Here is an 18,056-nt window from a genome sequence, read left to right as displayed (position 1 = left end):
AGCTTTTACTTTCCAATAGACACCAACTCAAATAAATTGATCAAGCTTTTCACCAATCGGACTTAAGCTATTCCTTAAGTACTTACGAAGCTACTTTTTGATCACAATTTATTTGCTCAAAGGTAAAAGACAATAATATTGAAGAGATGAGTTTGGAGAGATGCAAACGCTATTTAGAGTGGTTCGGCACAATCCTTGTCCTACGTCCACTTTCTTTCTCAATCGCTATTGAGAAGTTCCACTATTGCCAAGCTTCAAGGTGCTCGCGCAAAACCTTTTACAATCCGAGTCCTTAGTTTCTAACACCTCACGGTATATGATCACCACTCGTATACTAACCCACTCCACTTAGAGATACCTTCTCTAAGATTTGCCTTGAGTACTTAGTATACTTCTTTGGTATCCTCACCGACTATAGTGTTTATAACTCTTGACTCAACCTTGGAGATCACACTCCAATTTACAAAGTGTACAAGAAAACAATTCTCAAAGAATTGTTGAGACGAAATGAGTACTCTCTAGAAGAGTGTATGATTACAAGTTTAGCACTATTGAACCAATTGATATTGCTCTCTCAAATTGTGTATTATAACACCTTAAAAAATGTGTAGAATGAAAGAATATGAACAAGATAGTTTGCAAATACTCAAGTATTTGAAATAAGGCTTCAATCCATCTATTTATAGACTCCCCAAACCTTAGAAACGTTGGGGAGTTAATGGGATGGAGCCTTTTTGTCAAAACTAGCCGTTTTTTATGTTTTTGAATCATTTGCATCGATGCATAACACTTTGCATCGATGCAAATGTGTCTTTGAAGCTGAAATTTGAATTTTCAGCTAGGTTGCATCGATGCAAACATCTTTGCATCGATGCAACAAGTCGTCGCATGCTTTGCATCGATGCAAGATGAGTGTGCATCGATGCAAACCTTAAAGAATGGCTTAAAATCACTTCAAAATACTTAGGATTGATCTCAAACTTGTTGGAGTCAATTCCTATGCTTTTGTACCTTTGAAAACAAGTTTTTAAACCATTTGGCTAGCATCGAATTGCAAGATGTGCATCAAAACATTTTGTGAGTGTGTGTTGAGAGATTTAGCAATTGGTTCTTAACAAGAAGTTACCTAAGTCCTAAGACACTATACTTGTCTTCAAATGTTGTGGACTTGAGTTTCTTGTTGTTGTTGTGTTGCTTTCAACTCTTCATTCCTCAACGTTGAATGTTGGTTGATCTTTCAACATGCTTGTTCATTCAAGTTGTTTGTTGGTTTGTCTTTCATGTCGTTTGTTGGTTTGTCATTCATCAAAACCTACGAATACAAACTTCGCATACAAGCAACATGATTTACAAAGACGACCCGAGGTTTGAATACTCGGTTAATAATTTCTAAAGGGGTTTGTTACTTGTGACACCCAACACGTTTGTATGAAAGGACTTTTGAAGGTTTAGAAACTATACTTGCAACGAGGATTTATCCGCAAATTTCTAGACCACGCAAAAGTTCCCCTCATCAGTGGGTACTTGTTAATTTCAATTTAATTGCACTTTGAACATGTCTTTTGTTAATGCTTACCATGTTGTTTGATGAATTGTTTACCTTGATTATGGAGTAGTTCTTTTTACTCTTGGCCTAGGCTAAGGAAATTGGGTAAACTTGAGTCATTGGGTCTAATGGATTTGATGATTTGGGAACCCTTAGTGGTCAATTTAATAGCCATTGGCACTAGCCTACTACTAGGTTAATTAGTAGTGAGGTTAGACCTTATGGGTTGATCTTGACCAAGCCATTTAACGTACTTCAAGTATAGAAGTAGACTTAATGAGTTTGGTTCCTCATAATTGTCAAGATATGGTTATTAGACAAGGATAGTGACCCCAATTCCCATGTCTAGCCAAGAGTTGCTTTTATTATTCATATTTGAAAACCCAAAAGTCTTGATTATTTTGTCTTAGTTATAGTAGTTGTTTAGTTTGGTGTAGAATTACTTTGAATGTTATCCCATTAGTTTGGAATTGCTCATATCTTGCTTTAGTCATTTGAATTAATTTCTTGCATTTTAAGATTACTTGCTTGTTAAGATTTTTCATTTAATTTCTTGCTCATGACTCACAACCCCAGATTTCTAACCAATGTTGAAGCACATATTTGCCCATTCCTTGTGAGACGACCCGAGGTTTGAATACTTCAGTTATTTTTATTGGGGTTGAACTTGTGACAACCAAAATCCCTTCTAAATTGATACTCGAGGATTGTTATTGGTAGAGCTATACTTGCAATGCGACTTTATTGAGAAATTCTTTACCGATGCAACCCCCGAGTCACATCACGCGTCACCCCCTTGGTTCTCTCTCTCTCGGACGCGTCTTCTTTGGCAGCGGCGACAACCCCGAGCAGAAATGGCGATGGCTTCGCAGCTTCCTTCTCCCTCTTCTATTCGCGCATCCTTCCTCCTTCTCTGCCACAGTGTCGACGGCGACTGCGACGGCTAGGGTTTGACAGTGACGGCGGTGGTGTCTTCGACGGCGAGCTCGATGATGTGTGGAAAACGATCCAACACAAAACTCACCGACAATTGTACCGGGTCGCATCAAGTAATAATAACTCACGTGGGTGAGGTCGATCCCACAAGGATTGAAGGATTGAGCAATTTTGGTTTAGTGGTTGATTTAGTCAAGCGAACAAGAGTTGAGTTGAGTGATTTGTATCCAACAGAAACTAAATTGCATGAAATTTAAAGGGAGAGGGATAATTGACAAGAATTTAAAGTGCAGAGAAATTAAAGAAGTTGAATCTTAAAGTGCAAGAAATATAAATTGTAGAAACTTAGATTGCAAGAAATGTAAATGACTGAAGCTTAAAGTGCAAGAAATGTAAATTGCTTGAATTGTAAAAGGAATTGAGAATTGGGATTGCAGAAATTAAACAAGAGAAAAGTAAATTGCAACAATCAGGAAAGTAAAAGATGAATTGAATTGAAGTAGATCTCAAACAGGAAAGTAAATTGGCTTGAAAAAGCCTTAGCAGATGAACAGAAAGGAAATTCCAGATCTCAGGGGTCAAGAGACTAGAAAACTAAGTCTAGATCTCACTACCTTTCTTGATCCAATTCTGAAATCAATTGCAAACAAATTAAAGATCAAAACAGTAAGAAAACTTGAATTTAAATCTCAATTCTCCAATGGTGCAGTGAAAGAAACAAAGAGAGATCTTAAGGTGAGATTGAGACAGAATTTCCTCAATTCTCAACACCCAAGACTCAAGTAAAGCTTTGCAGTAAAGAAAACAAGAAATCTAAAGAGGAAGAGAATTCAATTCTCCTCCCAGATCCAAGATTAAAGTTCTCCAAATTACAATTCCAATTTCTAACAGAAGTGAAAAATCAAAAGTAAAAGTTGACGTCCTATTCTAAATCAAACTAACTTCTATTTATACACTTTCTTCTAATGGTCTTGAAGCCTTGAATTTGGGCCTTGGCCTTGATGGAATTGGATTGAAGATAGCCTCAGTTGGTTGCTCTTGAACTTGAGAAGAAATTCGTTTGCAATTTGGACTCTGGAGCCTTTAAGTTTGAGTCAAAGTTTGAGGCAAACTTTAACTCAAACGTTGGATTGTTAAAATTATGCAGAACGGTAATTATCTGTCACTCATATTTGAGTTCATGTTTGAGGTCAAACATGAGCTCAAACGTGCTCCCTCCAAGGCCATTTTACAGCCAACGTTTGACCTCACGTTTGAGGCACACGTTGGCGCAAACGTTAAGTTCCCCTGATTGTGTAATTATGCCAATGTTTGGCCTCAAGTTTGAGGCAAACGTTGGCACAAACGTTAAGTCCCCCTTGGTGTATTTGTGAGCCAACGTTTGACCTCAAGTTTGAGGCAAACGTTGGTGCAAACTTTGCTTCCTCCAGGGTTAGTTTTTGAGCCAACGTTTGACCTCAAGTTTGAGGTAAACGTTGGCGCAAAATTTGGCTTCTCCAGGGCTTGTTGTTGAACCAACGTTTGACCTCAAGTTTGAGGCAAACGTTGGCGCAAACTTTGGCTTCTCCAAGGCTTGTTTTTAGCCAACGTTTCACCTCAAGTTTGAGGCAAACGTTAGCGCAAACGTTGAGAACATTGCCAGATTCGGAAGCCCAAACGTGCTGTCCATCCCATACTATTATATATTGTTGGAAAGCCCTGAATGTCTACTTTTCAATGTCATTGGAAGCGCATCATTTGGAGCTCCACAGCTCGAGTTATACTCCGTCGAAGGTGCAGAGGTCAGCTGGCCTTACTACAAGTTTGTGCCATGTTTGTTTATGCACTTTTCGGGGCGGTTTTCTCCCTCAATTTTTTGTCCACCATGTAGTGCCATATATGCTTGGAAAGCTCTCGATTCTTACTTTCCAATGCTTTTGGAATCACCTCATTTGGAGCTCTGTAGCTCAAGTTATTCTTGTTGGAAGTATACCCCTTCAGGCTGTGGGGAGCAACGTTTCCAGCAACGTTGGAGCACCAACTTTGGCTCCAACGTTGCTTCCCTTTGCTTCCTTTCATGGCCTTCTAGTTGCTTCTTTGCCTTTCCTTTCCTTAGCTTCCTTTCCACCTATCATCAACCAAACAAATGCATCAAAGCTACACTAAAATCATGAGACTTCTTCTTATCCTTGACATATAAGCAATTATAGCATAAAATCTCATGAAAATACATCAATTTACTCATGGTTGATTGAATCCAAGTACACATAAATTTCTACCCAAATGGCTTACTTGTAACTCAAGAAAGTGCATAAAACCTAATGAAACAAGTGAAAAATGCTTGCAAAGCTAGCATATGATGACTTGTCATCACAACACCAAACTTAAATCTTGCTTGTCCCCAAGCAAGCATTAAACATAAGAGATAATGACATGAAACAGAGAAGTGTGCATATTCTTATTGAGCATATAGTTGAATTTATTCCATGGGGTTTTTATGCAGACAATGGTGGTTCATTTATTACTTGCTGTTACACAAGATATATTTCCTCAAAGATTCACTAAGGTTGCTGCTATAAGGCTTTACTTTTGCTTGTTCCCTTGCTAACTTTTCCTTCTTTGTTTTGCTCAGAGAGCTTATTATTCTTTGAAGGCTTGGTGGCAAATGTTGCAGCAGCCTTTGGCTTAATTTTGCTCAACATTTCTTCACCACAGACACATGGCTCACCCTTTTCTTCCTAGGATCATTGATGCCCAGCATCTCTTTGGATAACTAAATGTTTTGTGGCTAGGCTGCTCTTTATTGTGGACTTTCAGTTGGCAATCCCAAATCAGTTGATCTAAGTGGCCAAGTTTTGAAATACTCCTCAGAACTTACTTGTCCAAGCATATCCTAGTACAAAAACACCACAGGCATGTGTCCTAGGGTCTAAGCTATTGGTGCCTAGCCTTATCATTTGTTTTCTTTGCCACTCTTGGCTTTTTCTCTTTCTTTTTCTTTCTGTTTTATTTTATTCCCAAGGGATTTTTAATGATACAAGCATTTATAGCAGCAAACTAGTTTCACCTCCAAAGAACATATCATTATGCAGCATTCATTTCATGAGCCATGCATTAAATCAACAAATACCACCACTAACTTTCATTTTAACTTATGCAACATTGGATATTTACTTCCTAATTCAAATATTTCTCTATTATTCAAGCATATGGAAAACAAAACAAAATTCAAAGCTAAGTAATGGACAACAAACATTATGCAGATCAGCATTCTTGACAAACAATTCCACTTGCAACCAAATAAACACTTTAGCAAGACATACAAGAATTCCCCAAATTAAAGCACTTCCCGACAATAAGGATTGAGTGTAAATACAACCTGTTGTGTTGCAGCTTTTCATTCTTCCTTCGGTTGTGTCCCTTTTGAGTCATAATGCAGACTATCTCCAAATGTTGGCTTCTTTCCTGCATAACTCTCAAAAGTGGCTTGCTTCTCAAGCCCTTAAGTAAATGGTTAATATGCATGAATTTAAGACGGCTTTCAAACTTATTTTGATGTGAGAACACCAAACTTAATTTCTTGCCAATGCCTCTGATGCAACAGGTTAACCATATGTGAAATCCTTTTATATTTGCTAAAGGCAATAAAAACTAGAAAAACTAAAAAGTAAACAATTGGTTAATTGGTTTATCTAATTGCTCGGAGCTAGCAGCCATGTATGCAGAAGGTGAGAATATGCTTTTAAATGAAATTTTGGTGGAACACCAAACTTAGAATCCTTCATTCTCCCTTAATTTATTTTGGTGTGCAACACCAAACTTAGCTCCTTGCAATATAGATAAGTCTAATTAACCCTTTTATTGAAATAGATATGAAAAGTGAACTACCTCAGATTGGGTTGCCTCCCAACAAGTGCTTCTTAATTGTCACTAGCTTGACATCTTATCCTTTGATCATGGGGGTTGAAAATCATAGTGCCTTAGCTTTTCTCCTCTTACTGTAAACTTCCTTCCGGTCTCCTCTTTGATGATCTCTAGGTGTTCAAGTGAAAGGATCCGGTTCACAGTATAATACTCAGATAATTGTGGACACACCTTCATTGGTTGGGTGTTTAACATCACTTTATCCCCTGGTGAGAAACCTTCAGTGGGGATTTTCTTGTTTCTCCACCCTTTTGGTCTCTTCTTCTTTTCTTTCTCAGAAGATAATTCATGCCTTAGTGGTTCTTTATCTGGAGTGTCGAGGTTCTCATCTGGGGGTTTTGGATCTAGTTCCTCCTTGATTTTTTTGGTCTATTGCACCATCTCCACCTCTTTTAAGCATGGATTTAGAAGTCTTGGAGTTAACTCATTGAATGCCTCTTTCAAGCTTTGGTCCCTGGCTTTATCCTTCATATAGTCTTCTTCTTGAGTGGGCTCATGCAGGGTTTTAAACACATGGAATGCTAGGTGCTCATCATGCACTCTCAACAACAGTTCCCCTTTTTCAACATCTATCAATGCTCTGCCCGTAGCCAGGAAAGGCCTCCCCAGGATGATGGGAGTGTTAGGGTCTTCCTCCATATCCAAGATGACAAAATCAGCTGGGAGAAGGAATTTCCCCACTTTTACCAGCATATTCTCTACAACTCCAAGTGCTTGCTGAATGGACTTGTCAGCCATTTGAAGGGCTATTCGAGTGGGTTTCAGTTCAAAAATTTGAAGCTTCCTCATAAGAGATAGAAGCATCAAGTTTATGCTTGCACCAAGGTCACAGAATGATTTTTTAATAGTTATGTCTCCTATGGTACAAGGTATATAAAACCTTCCAGGATCATCCTTCTTCTCTGGTAGCACTACATTCCTTTGTCATCTCAACAATCTGTCCTTCCTTCAAGGGTCTTTTCTTTGTTAGCACTTGGTGCACGAAATTGTGATCCATGGTAATGGCTCCAAAAACTTGGTGCTCTAATCTTAATTTATGATTTGTCACAACTTTGATACAACTAACCAGCAAGTGCACTGGGTCGTCCAAGTAATAAAACCTTACGTGAGTAAGGGTCGATCCCACGGAGATTGTCGGTATGAAGCAAGCTATGATCACCATGTAAATCTCAATCAGGCGGATATCAAATGATTATGGAGTTTTCGAAAATAAATAATAAATAAATAGAAAGTAAAGAGAGAAACACTTATGTAATTCATTGGTGGGAATTTCAGATAAGCGTATAGAGATACTTTCGTTCTTCTGAACTTCTGCTTTCCTGTTGTCTTCATCCAATCAGTCCTACTCCTTTCCATGGCAAGCTTTATGTAAGGGCATCACCGTTGTCAATGGTTACATCCCATCCTCATGTGAAAAAGGTCCAAATGCTCTATCACAGCACGGCTAATCATCTGAGGTTCTCGATCATACTGGAATAGGATTCACCCTCCTTTTGCGTCTGTCACTACGCCCAGCATCGTGAGTTTGAAGTTCGTCACAGTCATTCAATCCCTGAATCCTACTCGGAATACCACAGACAAGGTTTAGACTTTCCGGACTCTCATGAATGCTGCCATCAATCTAGCTTACACCACGAAGATTCTGATTAAGAGATCCAAGAGATATTCATTCAATCTAAAGTGGAACGGAAGTGGTTGTCAGGCACGCGTTCGTGGGGGAATGATGATGATTGTCACATTCATCACATTCATGTTGGAGTACGAATGAATATCTTAGAAGTGGAATAAGTTGAATTGAATAAAAAATAGTAGTACTTTGCATTAATTCATGAGGAACAGCAGAGCTCCACACCTTAATCTATGGAGTGTAGAAACTCTACCGTTGAAAATACATAAGTGATGAAGGTTCAGGCATGGCCGAGAGGCCAGCCCCCAAACGTGATCAATATGATACAAAGATGAACTAAAAATCATAAGATGTCTAATACAATAGTAAAAAGTCCTATTTATACTAAACTAGTTACTAGGGTTTACAGAAGTAAGTAATTGATGCATAAATCCACTTCCGGGGCCCACTTGGTGTGTGCTTGGTCTGAGCTTGAAGTTTACACGTGCAGAGGCTTCTTCTGGAGTTGAACGCCAAGTTGTAACGTATTTTTGGCGTTCAACTCTGGTTCGTGACGTGTTTCTAGCGTTTAACTCCAGACTGCAGCATAGAACTGGCGTTCAACGCCCTTTTGCGTCATATAAACTCGGCCAAAGTATAGACTATTATATATTGCTGGAAAGCCCTGGATGTCTACTTTCCAACGCAATTGGAAGCGCGCCATTTTGAGTTCTGTAGCTCCAGAAAATCCACTTTGTGTGCAGGGAGGTCAGAATCCAACAGCATCAGCAGTCCTTCTTCAACCTCTGAATATGATTTTTGCTCAAGTCCCTCAATTTCAGCCAGAAAATACCTGAAATCACAGAAAAACACACAAATTCATAGTAAAGTCCAGAAATGTGAATTTAACATAAAAACTAATAAAAACATCCCTAAAAGTAACTAGATCCTACTAAAAACATACTAAAAACAATGCCAAAAAGCGTATAAATTATCCGCTCATCACAACACCAAACTTAAATTGTTGCTTGTCCCCAAGCAACTAAAAATTAAATAGGATAAAAAGAAGAGAATATACTATAAATTCCAAACTATCAATGAAACATAGCTCCAATCAGATGAGCGGGACTTGTAGCTTTTTGCCTCTTGAATAGTTTTGGCATCTCACTTTATCTATTGAGGTTCAGAATGATTGGCATCTATAGGAACTCAGAGTTCAGATAGTGTTATTGATTCTCCTAGTTCAGTATGTTGATTCTTGAACACAGCTACTTTATGAGTCTTGGCCGTGGCCCTAAGCACTTTGTTTTCCAGTATTACCACCGGATACATAAATGCCACAGACACATAACTGGGTGAACCTTTTCAGATTGTGACTCAGCTTTGCTAAAGTCCCCAATTAGAGGTTTCCAGGGTTCTTAAGCACACTCTTTTTTTCTTTGGACCTTGACTTTAACCGCTCAGTCTCAAGTTTTCACTTGACACCTTCACGCCACAAGCACATGGTTAGGGACAGCTTGGTTTAGCCGCTTAGGCCAGGATTTTATTCCTTTAGACCCTCCTATCCACTGATGCTCAAAGCCTTGGGATCCTTTTTATTTACCCTTGCCTTTTGGTTTTAAGGGTTACTGGCTTTTTGCTCTTGCCTCTTGGTTTTAAGAGCTTTTGGCTTTTTCTGCTTGCTTTTTCTTTTTCTTTCTCTTTTTTTTTTCGCCATTTTTTTTCTTTTCTCTCTTTTTTTCTGCAAGCTTTTGTATTCACTGCTTTTTCTTGCTTCAAGAATCATTTTTATGATTTTTTAGATTATCAAATAACATGTCTCCTTGTCATCATTCTTTTAAGAGCCAACATATTTAACATTCATGAACAACAACTTCAAAAGACATATGCACTGTTCATGCATTCATTCAGAAAACAAGAAGCATTGTCACCACATCAATATAATTAAAATAAGTTGAAGGATAAATTCGAAACTCATGTACTTCTTGTCCTTTTGAATTAAAACAGTTTTCATTTAAGAGAGGTGATGGATTCATAGGACATTCATAACTTTAAGACAAAGTTACTAAATACTAATGATCATGTAATAAGACACAAACATGGATAAGCACTTAACATAAAGAAAACAAAAAACAGAGAATGTAAGAACAAGGAATGAGTCTACCTTAGTGATGGTGGCGTTTTCTCGTTGAGGAACCAATGATGTCCTTGAGTTCTTCTATGTCTCTTCCTTGTCTTTGTTGCTCCTCCCTCATTGCTTTTTGATCTTCTCTAATTTCATGAAGGATGATGGAGTGCTCTTGATGTTCCACCCTTAATTGTCCCATGTTGGAACTTAATTCTCCTAGGGAGGTGTTGATTTTCTCCCAAAAATTCTGTGGAGGAAAGTGCATCCCTTGAGGTATCTCAGGGATTTCTTGATGGTGAGCTTCCTCATGCGTTTCTTGAGCTCCATGAGTGGGATCTCTTGTTTGCTTCATCCTTTTCTTAGTGATGGGCTTCTCTTCCTCAATGGGAATTTCTCCTTCTATGAAAGCTCCTGCTGAGTAACATAGATGGAAATAAGATGAGAGAAAGCTAGCCTTGCCAAGGGGGAGGGCTTTTCGGCTATTTTGTAGAGTTCAAGGGAGATGACTTCATGAACTTCTACTTTCTCTCCAATCATGATGCTATGGATCATGATGGCCCGATCCACAATAACTTCAGATCGGTTGCTAGTGGGGATGATGGAGCGTTGGATGAACTCCAACCATCCTCTAGCTACAGGCTTAAGGTCCAGTCTTCTCAGTTGAACCGGTTTGCCTTTTGAGTCAATCTTCCATTGAGCTCCTTCCACACATATGTCCATGAGGACTTGGTCCAACCTTTGATCAAAGTTGACCCTTCTAGTGTAGGGGCGTGCATCTCCTTGCATCATAGGCAAGTTGAACGCCAACCTCACATTTTTCGGACTAAAATCTAAGTATTCCCCCCGAACCATTGTAATATAATTCTTTGGATTCGGGTTCTTACTTTGATCATGGTTCTTAGTGATCCATGCATTGGCATAGAACTCTTGAACCATTAGGATGCCGACTTGTTGGATGGGGTTTGTTAGAACTTCCCAACCTCTTCTTTGGATTTCATGTCGGATCTACGGATACTCATTTCTCTTGAGCTTGAAAGGGACCTCGGGGATCACCTTCTTCTTGGCCACAACATCATAGAAGTGGTCTTGATGGGCATTGGAGATGAATCTTTCCATCTCCCATGACTCGGAGGAGGAAGCTTTTGTCTTCCTTTTCCCTTTTCTAGAGGATTATCCGGTCTTAGGTGCCATCAATGGTAATGGAAAAACAAAAAGCTTATGCTTTTACCACACCAAACTTAGAATATTGCTCGCCCTCGAGCAAGAGAAGAAAGAATAGATGAAGAAGAAGAAGAAAATATGGAGGAGAGGAGGGAGAGGTGTATTCGGCCAAGAAGGGGAAGAGAGGGTTGTGTTGTGTGAAAATGAGGAAGAATGGGAGGCTTTATATAGGGAGGGGAGGGGGTTTAGTTTCGGCCATATAGGGTGGGTTTGGGTGGGAAATTGATTTTGAATTTTGAAGGTAGGTGGAGTTTATGAGGTAGGTTGATGGGGAAGAGTGGATGGATGTGAGTGGTGAAGTAGTGATAGAGAAGAGAGATTGAGGTGATTGGTGAAGAGTTTTGGGGAAGAGTGTTTATTGGGAAGAGAGGATGAACATTGAGAAGAGGGAAGAGAGTGAGTGGAGGTAGGTGGGGATCCTGTGGGGTCCACAGATGTTGAGTTGATCCTATGGGGTCCACAGATCCTGAGGTGTCAAGGATTTGCATCCCTGCACCCATTAGGCATGTGTAATGCCTTTGCATGCAATTCTGGCGTTTAAACGCCGAAATGATGCTTGTTCTGGGCGTTCAGCGCCCAGATACAGCATATTTCTGGCGTTCAGCGCCAGCTTTCCTCACTATGCATTTCTGGCGTCTGAACGCCAGGATGCTGCTTATTTCTGGCGTTTAACGCCAGATCCATGCTCTGTTCTGGCGTTGAACGCCAGCCAGATGCTCCTTACTGGCGTTTAAACGCCAGTAAGATCCTCCTCCAGGGTGTGATTTTTCTTTTGCTGTTTTTGATTCTGTTTTTAATGTTTTGATTTATTTTGTGACTCCACATGATTATGAACCTAATAAAACATGAAATAACAATAAAAATAAATTAAAATTAGATAAATAAAAATTGGGTTGCCTCCCAACAAGCGCTTCTTTAATGTCAATAGCTTGACAGTGGGCTCTCATGGAGCCTCACAGATGTTCAAAGCATTGTTGAGACTCCCCAACACCAAACTTAGAGTTTGGATATGGGAGTTCAACACCAAACTTAGAGTTTGACTGTGGGGGCTCTGGTTGACTCTGCAGTGAGAGAAGCTTACTGTGCCTCTTTTTCCATGTTTACAGAAGGGTAACCTTGAGTTTTAAACACAAGGGAGTCCTTATTTAATTGAAGGACTAGTTCACCTCTGTCAACATCAATCACAGCTCTTGCTGTGGCTAGGAAGGGTCTTCCAAGGATGATGGATTCATCCTCATCCTTCCCAGTATCTAGGATTATGAAATCAGCAGGGATGTAAAGGCCTTCAACCTTTACTTATATGTCCTCTACTTGTCCATAAGCCTGTTTTCTGGAATTGTCTGCCATCTCTAATGAGATTTTAGCAGCTTGTACCTCAAAGACTCCCAGTTTCTCCATTACAGAGAGTGGCATGAGGTTTATTCCTGACCCAAGGTCACATAGAGCCTTCTCAAAGGTCATGGTGCCTATGGTACAAGGTATTAGGAACTTTCCAGGATCCTGTTTCTTCTAAGGCAATCTCAGTTGATCCAATGCATTTAGTTCATTGGTGAACAGGGGAGGTTGATAAACTACTATTTTATGGTTTATCTTGTGCTTAATTGAGTGGATTTTATTAACTCTTTACCCACTTATTCATACTATTTGCATGGTTTTACATTTACCTTCCTAATTATATGCTTTGATTGAAAACATGCTTCTTTGGACTTATAATTGCTTATTATTAATCCTCTCTTATTACCATTAGATGCCTTGATATGTGTGTTAAGTGTTTTCAGATATTATAAGGCAGGAATGGCTTGGAGGATGGAAAGAAAGCATGCAAAAGTGGAAGGAATGCAAGAAGTTGGAGAAATTGCTAAGCTATCCAGCCTGACCTCTCTGCACTCAAACGGCTATAACTTTAGCTACAGAGGTCCAAACGACGCGGTTCTAGTTGCGTTGGAAAGCTAATGTCCGGGGCTTCGATTTGATATATAATACGATACAGTTTCCTTGACGCTAGGCAACGCGATCGTGTGATCCATGCGACCGCATCACAATGACGGAAATCCAGCATGGCAAAATTCGAACCCAGCGAATTCTGGACTGTTTTTGACCCAGTTTGCGGCCCAGAAAACACAGATTAGAGACTATAAAGTGGGGAAATGCATCCATTCATAAGAGGCTCTCACATTCACAATTTTAGGAGTAGATGTAGTTTTTAGAGAGAGAGGTTCTCTCCTCTCTCTTAGGATTAGGATTTAGGACTTCTCTTAGTTTTAGGAGTGATTCTCAATCCCAGGTTCTTTATTTTATTTATTTTTCCATGCATGTCTATGTCAGATTTAAGTTCTTTTGTTAATGCAATTTGAGGTATTTCAGTTTAATATTGCTTTCTTTTATTTACATGATTACTGCTTCCCATCTGAAGACATTTTTATTCCAGTAGATTTACTTTTTCCCTTTTGGTTTTGGTTAAGAAATCAGTAACTCAGGAGTTATCCAACTTAATAGCATAATTGTTAATTGTTATCTTTGCTAATTGAACTGAGCTTCAATAATCCCAATCTTTTCTTAGGAATTAACTAGGATTTGAAGATCAAACTAATTAATCACTTGACTGATAAGGATAACTTGGTCTGGACTTCCAATTTCTAATACCTTGCCAAGAGCTTATTTTTATTATTATTATTTTATTTCCTCTACCATTTACTATTGCTGCTTCTTATCTTATACATTAATAGAACTTGTCATATAACATATTCCCACCTTACTTCCTAATAAACCCCAATTTACAATCTCCATAACCAATAATAAGAACACACCTCCCTGCAATTCCTTGAGAAGATGACCCGAGGTTTGAATACTCGGTTATCAATTTCAAAGGGATTTGTTACTTATGACAATCAACACGTTTGTACGAAGGGATTTTTGTCGGTTTAGAGACTATATCTACAACGCGACTGTTTTTATGACATTCTTTACTGGCAAAAAAATCCCGACGTCAAAATGGCGCCGTTGCCGGGGAATTGCAAACGTGTGCCTTATTATTGGTTATTGTAAATATTCTTGACTCATAGCCAACTGTTCTTTGCATTTAATTTTCTTTCTCTTTCCTTCTTTCAGGATGGCCACCAAGAAAGGAAAGGAGAAAGCAACTTCCAGACCACCAGCAAGAAGAGGAACTAAAAGAGCATTAGTGGCAGAGCCTTCTTCAACCGCAGTCAAGCCCTCAACAAAACGAGTCAAGAGGATAATAAAGGTTGACGAAAAGGAGAAAGCCTTTCCAGCAAAGGACGTTGCGTGATTTTCCAATCGCTACTGTGAGCAGATGTTCCCCATCCTGGCAGAAAGGAACTATAACAATGAATACCTTCTTATCCTCCCGCCCAATATTGCCACCTTTGTTGAGCCGCAAATTGAGCGAAGACAATGGGGTTTCCTACGGAAACAGCCAAGGCAGGTCAATCTTTCTTGGGTAGTTGAGTTCTACTCCAACTTCTACATGCCGACCCTGTAGTCTGTTTATGTTCAGCAGAAGCAAGTCCCCATCACAGAAGAAGCCATTCAGCAAGTTCTGAGTCTTCCCCCTATTCCTGCAAGAATGGACGCTTTTCAAGAAGCCACCCTTCAGCGCCAGAGATACCAATTTGACTGGGACTCTGTTCTCGGAGTCATCGATTTACCTGGCAGCCGTTGGATCTACGGATACCACCGTTCCCGCTCTAAGGAAATCTTGGCTTCCGTACTTACCTTGGAGGCTCGCGTATGGGCACAGATCATGTCCCATTACGTCTTTTCGAGCACTCATGAGTCCTCCTTCACTGCAGACATGGCTGTTCTACTATGGTGCATCCTTACAGACCAACCTCTAAATTTTTCAAGACACATCCGGAATGCTATGGAGCATGTACAAATCGCCGGCAACCTACCTTTTCCCGCCTTGGTCTCAGATCTTGTCTCAGCAGCTGGAGTCTCCTACAGAGCTGGGGACACCAAAGCCATGCTTCCACGGGATGATCAATATATCCCTCACGGGAAATACCTCAGACTTTCAGTAGCCACTACAAGCCAGCCTACTGAGCCAGTTGAAGATATTCCTTCTTCAACACCACAAGCATCTACAACCGAGAAATTGCTCCAGTAGATACTTGAAAAATTGGATCGGCATGAACTGAAAGCTAAGATGAGAGAGCGCCGTAACGAGCGCCGATTCAAACACCTCAAGGAGCTACTCAAGGGACGCTTCAGAGACTTAGACACCCCGGACTCCACTTTTTTTACCAGTACCGGGAGCCATGATGATCCCGACTATGGAGATACTGCCACCAGCCCACCCCTGTTCCTGACAGATGGCACCGAGGACGGTGCAAAGCCTTAAGTGTGGGGAGGTCGGTCAGTACCTGACTTCCGGAGGTAAATTCTCTTCTCTGGCACCAATAATTAGGATATTTTAGTTAGATTTTCTTTCTTTTATAGAATAGAATAAACTGCATAGGTTAGAATAGTTGCATGCATGTTCTACTTGATTGAAAAGACAATAAGTTTCTTTTAAAAATCTATCTTTGGAACAAAATTTCACTAATTCTTCAAAATTTTTATGATAAATCTGCTTAAGTTGTATTTGGAACATGATGTTTGAGCTAAAGAACACACAACCTGTGAAAGATTTGAGCCTTTATGTATGGTTACACTATTTAACCATAAGCATTTTATTCTTGTGTGTTTACTTCTCTATGATTGTAGTCTATATTTTGTTTTATCTTATATGTCCAGTATTTATTATATTTACATGCTTGCACATGATTGAGGCCATTATTTGTTTAAACTCACTTATCCAAATCAAGCCTACCCTTCTCAATTACCTTTGTTAACCACTTTGAGCCTTTAATTCCCATTTGTTCGATATTTTACCACATTACTAACCTTAAGCCGAAAAAACAATTATATATCCCAAATTGAATCTTTGGTTAGCTTAAGATAGAATTGTGTGTGCTAGTTAAGTATGGGAAATTGTGGAAATAAAAGTTGTTGAGGGAATGTGTCATGAAAATTTAAAGGGGATTTGGATACCTACTCATGTGAAGATATGAGAATGAAAAATCTATGTGCATTGATAAGCTTTATTTATAATCAAAAAAAAAATAATAAATCAATAAATAAGGGGACAAAATTACCCCAATGTTAAATTCAGAATTCAAAGATCAATGCACATATGATAGAATTAAAATACAAAGTTGAAACATGAGTATGGGTTGAAAAAGGGAATTATGGGTAGCTAAGCATGAATTTAAAAGTATATAGAATATATGTATATTAGGTGAGAGCTTAGGTTAATTAAAGATTCAATTTATAAAGCTCACTTAGCCATATGTATATCCTTACCTGCACCTTGGCCCCATTACAACCCTGAAAAGACCTCATGATTTTTGCATTGGTATATTAACTGTTGTTGATTGGTTAAGAGAAAAACAAAAGTTAGAAAACATGACTAGAAAAGAATTGAGTGATTACCCTATACACTAGAGATTAGAGCGTACATACATTATCAGTGAGGGTTCAATGCTTGAATTTTCATGTTTCCTGCTTTCATAAGCTATCTTCTTGCACTTTTATCGGTTTTATTGTATAATGATAGAATTAGTGGAATTTGATTTGTAACTGTTTTGAAGGGCTTATTTACTTTTGATCAAGTGGACAATAATCATATAGTTGCATTTATTTATATACGTAGGATTGCATTGCATTTCAAGAGTTTCTACATGTTCATACTTATTTCCTTGTCTCCTTCAATTTAGCATGAGGACATGCTAATGTTTAAGTGTGGGGAGGTTGATAAACCACTATTTTATGGTTTATATTGTGTGGTTTTGTCATGATCCTTGCCCACTTATTCATCAATTTAGCATGCATTTAGATTTTCTTCCTAAATTCAGTACATGTTTGAAAATTGCTTCCTAGAGACTTTAATTATTTACTTTTAATTCTCCTTTATTCCATTCGATGCCATGATCTGTGTGTCAAGTGTTTCAGGCCTTATAGGGCATGAATAAGATGGAGATTGGAGAGGAAGCTCGCAAAAATGGAAGGAACACAAGAATTTGAGGAGATAACCAGCGAGAAGTGACGCGGTCGCATGGCTCACGCGACCGCGCGAAGGAGTACAAATCGCAGTGACGCGGCCGCATGGCTTGCGCGGCCGCGCGGATTGGAAAGCGCAAGCGACGCGGTAGCGTGGACGACGCGAACGCGTGGAGAGGAAGAAGTGCAAGCGACGCGTCCGCATGGACGACGCGATCGCGTGACATGTGCGATCTGCATAATCTGCAGAATTCGGTGGGGGCGATTTTGGACCTTATTTCGGCCCAATTTTTGGCTCGGAACAGCAGACTAGAGTCAGAGAATATGCAGAAACAACACACACATTCATTCAGTAGTTTTAGATCCAGTTTTTTTCACTCTCTTAGGTTTTTCTCTCTAGTTTTTTGGATTTTAATTTTCAATTGATCTTAGCATTGGAACATTGAGAAGAGTTATTTCCACATCAAGACTTCATCACTCTAGTTTGTTCTCTTAACTTGGTTTTATTCTTCCATGTTCTTTGTTATGTTCAATTTTTTTATTCAGATACTTTTATGATTAATTAATGCAAGGATTATTTCTCTTTAATTCAATTTCAATTCCAATAATCATGTCTTCTTTTAATTCCCTTTCATGTGCCATGGATCCTTTAT

This window comes from Arachis hypogaea, chromosome 15 (assembly GCF_003086295.3).
Source record: "Arachis hypogaea cultivar Tifrunner chromosome 15, arahy.Tifrunner.gnm2.J5K5, whole genome shotgun sequence".
NCBI classification, from domain to species: Eukaryota; Viridiplantae; Streptophyta; class Magnoliopsida; order Fabales; family Fabaceae; genus Arachis; species Arachis hypogaea.
The sequence above is the reverse complement of the archived record's forward strand: the minus strand, read 5'-3'. Positions refer to the sequence as shown.